Here is a 12,484-nt window from a genome sequence, read left to right on the forward strand (position 1 = left end):
AATTCAGCACTCTGAAGGCAAACCATGTCCTCATTCTCCTTGGAAGGACACAGTTTGATATAATTTGGGGAAAGTGCAGAAAAAGAAGAGAGTATAATATCACAAACTCCTGGACAGTGTCCTTATTTGTGAAATGGGGATAATAACTGAACCTATTTTACACGGTCATTACAGAAAGAAATTAAAAGACTTCTCTATCTATAGATATAGACATAAACACAGACATATGTAGACTGGAGCCCTGGTGGCGAAGTGGTTAAGATCTCAGGGTGCTAACCAAATGGTCAGCAGTTTGAATCAACCAGCCGCTCCTTGGAAACCCTATGGGGCAGTTCTACTCTGTTCTATAGGGTCAAAAGAGTCAGAATCAACTCTACAGCACACAATATATATTTATGTTAGAATGCTAGTTCCTAATACTGATTGATCATTATAATTACGCATGGATCTTTTAAAATATATTGATGCACTAGCCACATCCAAGAACCAGTTAAATCAGAATCCCAACACATGAGGTTCCTGGTGATCCTAGTGTACAGCAAGTGTTGTGAATCGCTGACTTAGAATATTTCCATGCACTTAGTAAACGTTCCATTAAGGTTAGCTATTACTATTATCATTAATACTCATTCTATATATTAAATACATAAAAATTTAATAATATTTGCTTCAGAACTCATACTTTATAGACATTTAAAATATTACAAATAACACTTAAGTTTCCTCCTATTTCTGCATGATCCTGTTCTCCAGCATATTAGTTTCCACAAGAGCAACCACTGTCATGAATTTGGTGGGAACACTTACCTGACAATATTTCTTTACTGTTAGTATTGGTTTATATGTAGAGAGAGAGTTTTCTTAAAACTTTACATAAATAGTATCATACTACACATATTTTCCCAAAAAATGCTGGCATTTACCACAGCACGGTATTTTAAGTCTCTCTGTGAAGTTCATAAATTTAGTTAACTTTAACTAATGCATAGGATTTCCTGTGAGGTGAACTTCATTTTATTTTTCACTTTCTTGTTATGACACTCCTATGTAAATCTTGGGCTTCTCTCCATTCACACAAGTGGGAATTTCTATAAGCTATATGAATGAAGGATACTTATTCGAGTTGTAGCTATTTATATGTGTTCAAATTTACCATTACCAGCAATTGTCAACATTTGCTTTCCCAAGAGAAAAAAATCAGCTTTGTGATATTAATGCCAAGGTATAGAATCACAAATATCCCTGAAGTCTCTCTAGTAATAATCACCATTCCATGATATTCCACGTGAAATCCTCATCTTTAGAGGGAATAATATTTCCATCTCTGAGATTTCCAGTGTGGGCCGTAAAATGCATTACCACTCTTAGAAAACCCTGTGATCCACAATGCTCATGCTAGAAAGATCCCTAGAAACCACAGCCTCATTCAGCTAATTCACAGATGAACTCACTAAATCCCAAGAGACCAATCTGATGCTTCTGTTCCCGATTGCTCATCTTGAACCAATGTAAGAGTGAGAAGAAAAACTCTTTCCTATTCTGTTGCAAGAGACAGAACCTGGGATGGGAGTCAGGAGAACGAGGTCTAGGTCCCATATCTTTCATCCCCTGGAAGTTGGGCACTAATAAATACTCCATCGTGGCTTTTGAGTCAGAGTTTGAATCGTTATTGGAATAGCAGGTTTGTTGATGAACTACAGTACCATGAAAGATTCAGTCGCTTTGTTTGCAATTATATGACAGAGAGGTTGAAGCCTATCTCATCTCAAGGACTACAGCATGAATGAATTGAAATTGTAAAATGTGTCTCAGTTCACACATTCTATTTCACCCTCTTCTTTTTCTGTTTTCTTTTTATGAAAATCTACCCAATTATTAAATATGATGTTGTATATCCTGCTGAATGAAAAAATATATGTCCCATGGAAATAGGTCCCAAAAAATATGTCCCATAGAAAATTCATGACATAGACACTCAAGCCCTATTTTATCTTATCTATTTACCTGGGCAGTGAGACTCCACTCACAGGGCACCTAGTGAATATTTAACATGCCAACCCAACCTGCCACTTATCTTCCCTGGCAATTCCAGGTAGAGAGCCACCGGACATCCTAAAAGGGATGAAAGCATGAGCAGAAAAGCACCCAGTGTATGGAGGACATACACTGTCCATTAGTTCCTGTGAACTAAAAAAGGATAATCAATATTAAACAGAGATATTTTGTATTAATATCCTCTGCTGTGCCAAGAATGATGTAGGCTTTAGGGAAGAAGAAATGAATGAAACTTGGTCTTTCCCTTCAAGTACTCCACCTGTGGGGACCCAGGTAGAGAATAGCAGGTGTGTTTACAGGCTAAATATTGGCTAGGTGCCCTGTGAATGGAGTCTCACTACCCAGATTCAAACCTGAATTCACCCTCTTTGACCCCAAAACTTGGTTAAAATACATTCCTCATCCGTAAAATAACAATAACCTATACGTCTGTATCTTGTGTGTGATTGTGCAGCTTAAATGGGAAAAAAAAACTACCTAACACATAGCTCAGAGTCTAACACTAGGAAACCCTCAATACAGTTTGGTGATATTATGGCCACGGTCATCATCAGCATCATTATCATCATCCTCACCTTCACAATCATTAAGCAGTGCTTAAGAGAAAGTTTAGGGTCCCTGGATGGTATAAACAATTAGGCATTTGGCTACCAACCGAAAGTTTGGTGGTTCCAGCCCACTCAGAGGTGTCTCAGAAGAAAAGCACAAGATCTGTTTTAAAGGTCACAGCCATGAAAACTCTATGGAATGCGTGTTTACTCCGCAACATAGGGGTTGCCATAAATCAAACAGACTCCACTAGCAACTGTTTTTTTTGTTGTTGTTGTTTTTGTTTTTTAAGGGACAGTTTACAAAAAAAAAAACTAGTTACTGCCGAGTCAACTGACTCATGGAGACCCCATGTGTATCAGAGTAGAATTGTAAGCCATAGTGTTCAATAGCTGGTTTTGGGGATTTAGATTCTCAGACCTCTCTTCGAAGACATGTCTGACTGGACTTGAACCTTGACCTTACCATTAGCAGCTGAGGGCATTAACTATTTGCACCACCCAGGGGCTCCAGGGGACAGTTTAGAGGGTCTGATTTCCTACTCTGGTGGGGCAATGCCTATGGAAGCTAGAAATGGTGGAGGAGGAGAGCAGAACTCTGAATGACAGTCTTCAGACCCCCACCAGTACAAAGAAATTAAACTTCATAGACCTCTTAGCTGAAACTTTTCATTCTGGACCCTCCTTTCTTGCTCTCCTGACTGTCCTGTTGGTCCTGATGATGAAACTAATGCTCTTGACAGTCCCTCCTGCGTTTTTGTCTCCCTCAGCACTTACTGTGTTGCGTGATGTCTCCACTGAGGCATGGCCAAGGAGTGTGGATCCATAGCTCCTCCTGCCCCTGGTGGGAGATGAAGGCTGAGGCTCCTTCCTCAGGACTGGGAGGAAGACAGACTCAGGCACGGGCCTTCTGATGTTGATGATGACTCCGGGAGAAGGGGGACACATTTGTACCCTGCTAGACTGGAATGCGCACTTTGAAGGGCTGGAAACACAGGCTAATAATTTATAGTCTTTTATCTTTGAGAACACAACTCACAGAGCTCATAATTAGCCTAATGCATCTATGTTCGCTCAATCTCTGAGGGCTTGTTAAGGAATGGGGGAGTAGAAACGTAAATGTCCTGGAAGGGTGAAGGCAATTCCTCATCCCAGGAAGAATCATACCTGTACTTCTCACTTCTGACTTATAAATTAAAAAAAAAAAAAACACTGCCTTTGAGTCAATTCTGACTAGTGGTGACCCCATGTGTTACAGGGTAGAATGTGCCCCACAGGGTTTGTTTGGCTGCAACCTTTATGGAAGAAGATCATCAGGACTTTCTTCGGTGGTGCAGCTGGGTGAGTTCAAACTACCAACCTTTAGGTTAGTCAAGCACAAACCATTTGTGCCATTTAGAGACATTGCAGGAATCTTAATATGAAATTCAGACTCTCTTCTTCTTTTAAAGAATCAAAGAGTGACTCTCATGTCAGTAAATACAGAAAATTCATCAAGTAATTTAGGAAGAACTAGGATTTCTATATCAAGAATCTAATACTATTTCCATATCTTATTTAAGATTATTGTCTCCTAATCAGAACATCCTACTTTCCTTCCTATAGCCTTTGCTTGTGATTTAGGATTTTGCACACTGGAGATTCATGCATTTTGCTAATTTGAATGCACCACCAGTGCCAGTCTTTCTCTTTAGTGATGCGTGCTTGTATATTAGAAAACAAGAGATTTTTGCATACTTGTTTAGTAACTTGATACTTTGTCTAAATACTAAAGGGCTCCTCACTAGGCTGCAACTAAGTTGTTGCTCCAGGCTGCAGTCAACTCAAGGCTTGACTGGGACAGGGTTCACTTCCAAGTTCACTGATACAGCTGTGGCAGAATTCACTTTCTCTTGGGTAATTGACTAGAAGTCTCCCTCTGTGTCTAGCCACATGGTCTTCTCCATGATGCAGCTTGCAACATGACAGTTAGCTCAATTCACAGAAAGTCAGTGGGAAATGAACAGGCTATCAACAAGACAAAACTCAGTGCCTTTTTTCACCCTATTCTTGAAGGTCACATTTCCTTACTTTTGCCATAGTCTATTCTTTGAAGCAAGTCACTAGGTCCTGCACACACATGGGAAGAGGATTTCACCAGAGCATAAACATTAGGAATTGTATGTTTTGGGGAGAGTCTAAGATGCTACCCATCACACAGATCTTGCCTTCTATCAGGTTGTTGGGCTCTAAGCCCAGCATAGTCCTTAACCCATCATACCCCATTTTCTAAACAAAAATTCCCTGGGAAGAACTAGCAGATGGGCAGATCTACCTCAACTGGGTACTCCTACACACTCCACCATGCTGCTCCTGGCCATGCAATCGTGATAAGCCTCCTTGGTGCATCTTGTATCAGCAAAGCCCCTTCATCGACATTAAGCCATGTTGCAGCCATTCCATGTGCAATTTCAACAAATATTCCCATTCTGATTTCTGCTTAACCAGAAAGGACTCACTTCACTCCAGAATGTCATTTTCCTTAGATTTCTTTATTTTTAGAACTCTTGAAATCTTTAGTAAAATGTGCTTTTGCTTATCTATTTTTCTTCCCTAGTAGGTAAGGTAGAAATGCTGGTGTGTTGCATCCTTTACATTCTATCCATGTTGCCACCAGGGTAAGCCTTCTCTGTTCTGAAGAGCTCGGAGATTGGTTTGTCATTAACTAATCCGAAGAAAACTTGAATATATACCCAATGAAATTGAACACAAACAAAAGGATGCTATTTACCTGTGTGTGGATAAATGGCTGAGATCAAATGGCAGCTACACTGAAGAGAATTAGAGAGGTAGAGAATAGGCGTTGAGAGCTTTTAACATCCTTGGACTGTGCCAAAATTTTAACATTAAATGTAGTGAAAAGAGGAGATCAAATTCAAGAGTCACTGCCAAAGCTGAGTGTAGAGGACAGGTGATTGAAAACCAGAGAGAGTTTGTTCTTGTGGTAGAAAGAGAGATTGCTTTGTGCTTTTCCCACTTCTCTCTCTGGATGAGTATCCTTAGAGGAAAAAGAAAGATACCACTTTCCTGCATTCCCTTTAAAGATGTCCAGTTGAGGAACTTCTACTCTCAAATTTTTACTCTTGTGTTATTTATAGAACTTACCAAAACTCACCTTTTATTCTTGCACATACAATTAAATGGTGAATACTGGATTACATCAAATGTCAATAATAATAAAAACAAAAAAACTACACATTTGTTATTTCAGGAGTTCTTAAAGATCCCTATGGAAGGTATAATGGTCCAGGGAGGACGAAAAATACTGGATGTATGGATGTCAAAGTGTCTTCAACTTTTTCATATATATAAAATAAAGAATAATTTATTTATGTACACATCCAAAATGAAGAAAGGGCCAAATTCAAAGCATTGTCCCTACAACTTGAAAAAATACAAAGAGAGCAACAAAAGAAATGCTCAGGCACCAAAAGAAAGTAAATAATAAAAATTAAAACACAATTAAATGAACTACAGAACAGAAAAACAATTGAAAGAGTTAAGAACAAGAGCTGGTTCTTTGAAAATATTGATAAACCATTGGCCAAAATGACAAAAGAAAAACAAGAGGGGAAGCAACTAACCCGAATAAGAAATGAGATGGGCGATATCACAACCGGCCCAACTGAAATTAAAAGAATCATATCAGATTACTACGAAAAATTGTACTCTAACATATTTGAAAACCTGGAAGAAATGGATGAGTTTCTAGACACACACTACCTACCTAAACTAACACAAACAGATGTAGAACAATTAAATAAACCCATTACAAAAGAAGAAATTGAAAAGATAATTTAAAAACTCCCAACAACAACAAAAAAGGCCCTGGCCCTGACGACTTAAGGCTTCACTTGAGAGTTCTACCAATCTTTCAGAGAAGAGTTAATACCTTTACTGCTAAAGGTATTTCAGAGCACAGAAAAGGACGGAATGCTCCCAAACTCATTCTATGAAGCCATCATATCCCTGATACCAAAACAAGGTGAAGACACTGCAAAAAATTACACACCTATATGAACTTAGATGCAAAAATCTTCAACAAAATTCTAGCCAAAAGAATACAACACATCAAAAAAACTAATTTACCATGACCAAGTGGGATTCATACCACGTATGCAAGGATGGTTCAACATTAGAAAAACAATTAATGTAATCCATCACATAAATAAAAGACAAGAACCACATGATCTTATCAATTGATGCAGAAAAGGTATTTGACAAAGTCCAACACCTGTTCATGATAACAGCTCTCAGCAAAATAGGAATAGAAGGAAAATTCCTCAACATAATAAAGCGCATTTATACAAAGCCAACAGCCAACATCACCTGAAATGGAGAGAGCCTGAAAGCATTCCCCTTGAGAACGGAAACCAGACAAGGATGGCCATCATCACCACTCTTATTTAACATTGTGCTAGAGGTCCAAACCAGAGCAATTAGGCTGGATAAAGAAATAAAGGGCATCAAGATTGGCAAAGGAGAAGTAAAGGTATCTCCATTTGGAGATGACATGATCTTATACATGGAAAACCCTAAAGAATCTTCCAGAAAACAATTGAAACTAATAGAAGACTTCAGCAGAGTATCAGGATACAAGATAAACATACAGAAATCAGTTGGATTCCTCTACACCAACAAAGAGAACATCGGACAGGAAATCACCAAATCAATATCATTTAAAGTAGCCCTCAAGAAGATAAAATACTTAGGAATAAATCTAACCAGAGAGGTAAAAGACTTATACAAAGAAAACTACAAGACACTACTGTAAGAAACCAAAAGAGACCTACATAAATGGAAAAACATTCCTTGCTCGTGGATAGGAGGACTCAACATTATAAAAATGTCTATTCTACTGAAAGCAATCTCTAGATATAATGCAATTCCGATCCAAATTCCAACAACATTTTTTAATGAGACAGCGAAACAAATCACTAACATCATATGGAAGGGAAAGAGGCCTTGGATAAGTAAAGCATTACTGAAAAAGAAGAACTGAGTGGGAGGCCTCACACCACCCGATTTCAGAACCTATCATACTGTCACAGTAGTCAAAACAGCCTGATACTAGTACAACAGATACATAGACCAATGGAACAGAATTGAGAATCCAGACATAAACCCACCCACATATGAGCAGCTGATATTTGACAAAGGCCCAAAGTCAGTTAAATGGGGAAAAGACAGTCTCAGTAACAAATAGTACTGGCATAACTGGATATCCATCTGTAAACAAAATAAAGACCCATACCTCACACCATACACAAAAACTAACTCAAAATGGATCAAAGACCTAAATATAAAATCTAAAACAATGAAGATCATAGAAGAAAAAATAGGGACAACACTAGGAGCCCTGATACATGGCATAAACACTATACAAAACATTACTAACAAGGCACAAACACCAAAGGAGAAACTAGATAACTGGGAGCTCCTAAAAATCAAACATATATGGTCATCCAAACACTTCACCAAAACAGTAAAAAGATTACCTACAGACTGGGAAAAAGTTTTTAGCTATGACACTTCAATCAGCATCTGATCTCTAAAATCTATATGATACTGTAAAAACTCAACAACAAAAAGACAAATAACCCAATTAAACAATGGGCAAAGGATATGAACAAGCATTTCACCAAATCAGGGCAGCTAACAGATACATAAGGAAACGCTCACAATCATTAGCCATTGTTAGGTTGTTGTTGTTAGGTACCACTGAGTCTGTTCCAACTGATAGCGACCCTATGCACAACAGAACAAAACACTGCCCAGTCCTGCACCATCCTTACAATCCTTGTTATGCTTGAGCTCATTGTTGTAGCCACTGTATCAGTCCACCTTGTTGAGGGTCTTCTTCTTTTCCACTGACTTGAACTTTACCAAGCATGATGTCCTTCTCCAGGGACTGATCCCTCCTCACATGTCCAAAGTACGTAAGACGCAGTCTCGCCATCGTTGCTTCTAAGGAGCATTCTGGTTGTACTTCTTCCAAGATAGGTTTGTTCATTCTTTTGGCAGTCCATGGTATATTCAATATTCTTTGCCAACACCATAATTCAAAGGCATCAATTCTTCTCTGGTCTTCCTTCTTCATTGTCCAGCTTTCACATGCATATGGTGCCATTGAAAATACCATGGCTTGGGTCAGCCACACCTTAATCTTCAAGGTGACATCTTTGCTTTTCAACACTTTAATGAGGTCCTTTGCAGCAGATTTACCCAATGCGATGTGTCTTTTGATTTCTTGACTGCTGCTTCCATGGCTGTTGATTGTGGATCCAAGTAAAATGAAATCCTTGACTACTTCAATCTTTTCTCCATTTTATCATGGTGTTCCTCACTGGTCCAGTTGTGAAGACTTTTGTCTTCTCTGTGGTGAGCTGCAATCCATACAGAAGGCTGTGGTCTCTGATCTTCATTGGTAAGTGCTTCAAGTCCTCTTCACTTTCAGCAGGTTGTTAATGAGTCTTCCTCCAATCCCGATGCCACGTCCTTCTTCATATAGTCCAGTTTCTCAGATTATTTGCTCAGCATACAGATTGAATAGGTATGGTGAAAGGATACAACCCTGACACACACCTTTCCTGACTTTAAGCCAATCATCATCCCCTTGATCAACTGCCTCTTGATCTATTAAAGTTTCCTCACAAGTACAATTAAGTGTTCTGGAATTCCCATTCTTTGCAATGTTATCCATAATTTGGTATGATCCACACAGTTGAATGCCTTTGCATAGTCAGTAAAACACAGGTAAACATCCTTCTGGTATTCTCTGCTTTCAGCCAGGATCCATCTGACAACAGCAATGATATCCCTGGTTCCACGTTCTCTTCTGAAACTGGCCTGAATTTCTGGCAGTTCCCTGTTGATGTACTGCTGCAGCTGTTTTTGAATAATCTTCAGCAAAATTTTGCTTGCGTGTGATATTAATGACATTGTTTGATAATTTCCACATTCAGCTGGATCACCTTTCTTGGGAATAGGCATAAATAGGGGTCTCTTCCAGTCAGTTGGCCAGGAAGCTGTCATCCATATTTCTTGGCATAGTCACTAGAGAAATGCAAATCAAAACTACAATGAGATTCCATCTCACTACAACGAGGCTGGCATTAATCCAAAAAACAAATGTTGGAGAGGTTGTGGAGAGACTGCAACACTTATACACTGCTGGTGGGAATGTAAAATGGTACGACCACTTTGGAAATCAATTTGGCACTTCCTTAAAAAGCTAGAAATGGAACTACCATACGATCCAGCAATCCCACTCTGTAGAATATATCCTAGAGAAATAAGAGCCTTTACAAAAACAGATACATGCACACTCAAGTTCATTGCAGCACTGTCTACAATAGCAAAAAGATGGAAGCAACCAAGGTGCCCATCAATGGATAAATTATGGTATATTTATACAGTGGGATACTACACATTGATAAAGAACAATGATGAATCCATGAAACATTTCATAACATGGAGGAATCTGGATGGCATTATGCTGAGTGAAATTGGTCAGTTACAAAAGGACAAATATTGTATGAGACCACTATTATAAGAACTCAAGAAACAGTTTAAACACAGAAGAAAACATTCTTTGATGGTTACGAGAGTGAGGAGGGAGGGAGGGAAAGGGGCACTCACTAGTTAGAAAACAAGAACTATTTTAGGTGAAGGGAAAGACAACACACAATACAGGAGAGGTCAGCACAACTGGACTAAACCAAAAGCAAGGAAGTTAAACCAAATGCTTCAAAGGCCAGAGTAGCAGGGACAGGGGTCTGGGGACCATGGTTTCAGGGGACACCTAGGTCAACTGGCGTAATAAAACCTATTAAGAAAACATTCTGCATCCCACTTTGGAGAGTGGCATCTGGGGTCTTAAATGCCAGCAAGCAGCCATCTAAGATGCAATTGGTCTCAATCCACCTGAAGCAAAGGAGAATGAAGAACACCAAAGACACAAGGTAATTATGAGCCCAAGAGACAGAAAGGGCCACATAAACCAGAGACTACATTAGCCTAAGACCAGAAGAACCGATGACTGTCCTAACAGGGGTCACAACAGAGAATATCCAATGGAGCAGGAGAGCAGTGGGAAACAGACCTCAAATTCTCGTAAAAAGACCAGACTTAATAGTCTGACTGAGACTAGAAGGACCCTGGAGGTCATGGTCCCCAGACCTTCTGTTAGCCTAAGAGTGGAACCATCCCGAAAGCCAATTCTTCAGGCAGGGATTGGGCTGGATTATAAGACAGAAAATGATACTGGTGAGGAGTGAGCTTCTTAGCTCAAGAAGACACATGAGACTATGTGGGCAGCTCTTGTCTGGAGGGGAGATGAGAAGGCAGAGGGAGAAAAAGACTGGCAGAATGGACACGGGAATACAGGGTGGAGAAAAGGAGTGTGCTGTCTCATTAAGGGGAGAGCAACTAGGAGTACATAGCAAGGTGTATATCAATTTTTGTATCAGGACTTCTAGCCAACATAGCATCATAGAAGCACCACGCCGTCCCTCTACACAAAAGACCCGAAAAACTAAGTAAAACAGAGACAAATGTCATTCCTGGAACCTGAAGTGTCAAATAAAGTGATAAAGAACTCAGCCAAGCACTGAATGGAACAAGAAAGTGACAGAGGATGGACTGCAAGGAGAGATATGTGCAGAGTGACCCATCAGCTAACGCAGCACTCATCTGCCATCTTGGACCCTCTCGGGGATCAGCAGACAGGGAGCATGGGAAAGTAGCTTCTTGGAACTCCCAGCAGGAGACAGAGCACCCGGTAACCAGCAATGCACACTTTCCCACCCCCCATTCTCTCCCTGATGCTCCACCTCCAAGCTTCCCGGCTGGCTGCAGCGGCTCAGCCAGCTGGGAAGTGCAGCATCTGTGCTGCTTGGATTCACCCCACCCGGTAACAAGAAATATATGCTTTCCCAGCCCCCCCTTCTTCATCCTCCCTCCTCCGGCCTCCTCTGCTTCCCACCAGCCGCAGTCTCTTGGCCAGGAGGCAACTGCTTTGGCCTCAGGCTGCTTGGATTCACTCTGCCCACATTGGCCAGGCCCCTGAGCTGGTGTTGGTTCTTTCTGTCTCTTTTGGTTTCTTCTGTGTTTCCTACCACCTCCCTCTCCTTTCTCTGGAACACCTGGCTCCGTGTGACATCTTTACTTCTTGAAAGGCTGTGAAGCCACGCTCAACTGTCGAACCACTCCCCCGGCCCATGACACCACGCTGGTGGGATCCCTGGGGCTTTTTTTGCCTTGTTTTCCTTTGCTTTGTTTTTTCAATTTTGTTTGTTTTGTTTTGTTTCTTTGTTTTCTTTTTCTTTTTGCAACTTGGGAGCCCCTTCTAGCCAGGCTGGACTGCACAGCTTAGGAGCTACTCCCCCAATCTTCACAGCCACATAGGTGGGATCCCTGGGGGTGTTCTTTTCTTTCTTTCTCTTTTTCTTTCTTTTCTCTCTCTTTTTCCCTTTCTGCCCTTCTTCATTTCTCAGTTCTCATCTCTCTACACTTATCTTCTTTTCCTGTGTCCTGAATACTTGGTGCTGTGTGACATTTATACCCCCTCTAGCCAGGCTATACTGTGAGCCTAGGAGCCACTTCCCCAGTCTTAGCAGCCCACCAGTGGGACTACAGGACTCCTGGAGGCTTTTGTTTTCTTTTTTTTTTCCAAATTTTTACCTAGCTTTTTCTTTCTTTTTTCTCTTTTTGGTTTTCTCCATTACTTAGTTTCTCAACTTGCCACTCCAACAGCAAGCTCCCTTAGCACTCTTTTTTTTTCTTTCTTTCTTTGCTTGTTTGTTTTTGGCTCCTGTTTCTCTCTCCTCACTGTCCTCTTT

The sequence above is a fragment of the Loxodonta africana genome, chromosome 3 (assembly GCF_030014295.1).
Source record: "Loxodonta africana isolate mLoxAfr1 chromosome 3, mLoxAfr1.hap2, whole genome shotgun sequence".
Lineage (NCBI taxonomy): Eukaryota > Metazoa > Chordata > Mammalia > Proboscidea > Elephantidae > Loxodonta > Loxodonta africana.